An 822-nucleotide genomic window follows, 5' to 3' on the forward strand; every position below is an offset into this window, starting at 1 on the left:
AGCCGAGTGTTATGGTTGCTCATGTTATGTGTTGAAGAAGTCTTATGGGACGCCAGAAACATTTATGTATATAAACGTGAAGTGTGGGAGGACTCTGATTGTGTCAAATTGATTTTAAGCCAACTGTACTTATGTTACCTTTGGGATAAACGAAAAGGAGACAAGTTTGACGCTGAAGGTGTTTGGAAGTTTAAAGAATGGAAACACCTAGTTTTAAAATAAAAACATACACTTGTAATTGTACTTATCCTGTTAACTTTTACTTGCACACTTTTTGTCAAAAAAAAATATAAATGGAACCACATGATGACCTGGTTATGGCTTGTAATCCTGATGAGTTTGTTTTTGTCATGATATTCAGGCCTTTACCACCAGACCTGATGGTTTTAAAAAATCAAAAAAAAATCTGTTCTTATCAGTTTAATATCTGATACGTCCCCTATCTGGGGACCATATATTAAATGGATTTTTAGAATAGGGAGATGGAAATAGAGCTTGCTCTGTCCACTCCACGCATTGACCTGGTATTGCAGGTGCACCCTTCCCTAAACCAGTGACTAAAATCAGATGTGAAAAGTGCTTTTTGCATTTGCCATTGTTTGTTTCTTGCACATTGGATCTCTCCTTTAACCCCTTGAGGACCAAGTTCATTTTGGCCTTGAGGACCAGATCCATTTTTTTCAAATCTGACGTGTCACTTTATGTGGTAATAACTCTGGAATGCTTTTACCTATCCAATTGATTCTGAGACTGTTTTCTCATATTGTACTTTATGTTAGTGAAAAAATGTGGTCGATAAATTCATTGCTTATTTGTGAAAAA

General features: G+C 36.0%; 1 non-coding gene across 1 annotated transcript; it reads left to right on the forward strand.

Annotated features, from left to right (window-relative positions):
* The first annotated feature begins 380 nt into the window (after nucleotides 1–380).
* Nucleotides 381–564, forward strand: LOC142654452 (U2 spliceosomal RNA). The gene has a single exon (XR_012849055.1). It is a non-coding gene; the product is annotated as a U2 spliceosomal RNA (small nuclear RNA).
* The last annotated feature ends 258 nt before the right edge of the window (nucleotides 565–822 follow it).

This window comes from Rhinoderma darwinii, chromosome 5, assembly GCF_050947455.1.
Source record: "Rhinoderma darwinii isolate aRhiDar2 chromosome 5, aRhiDar2.hap1, whole genome shotgun sequence".
Taxonomy (NCBI): Eukaryota; Metazoa; Chordata; class Amphibia; order Anura; family Rhinodermatidae; genus Rhinoderma; species Rhinoderma darwinii.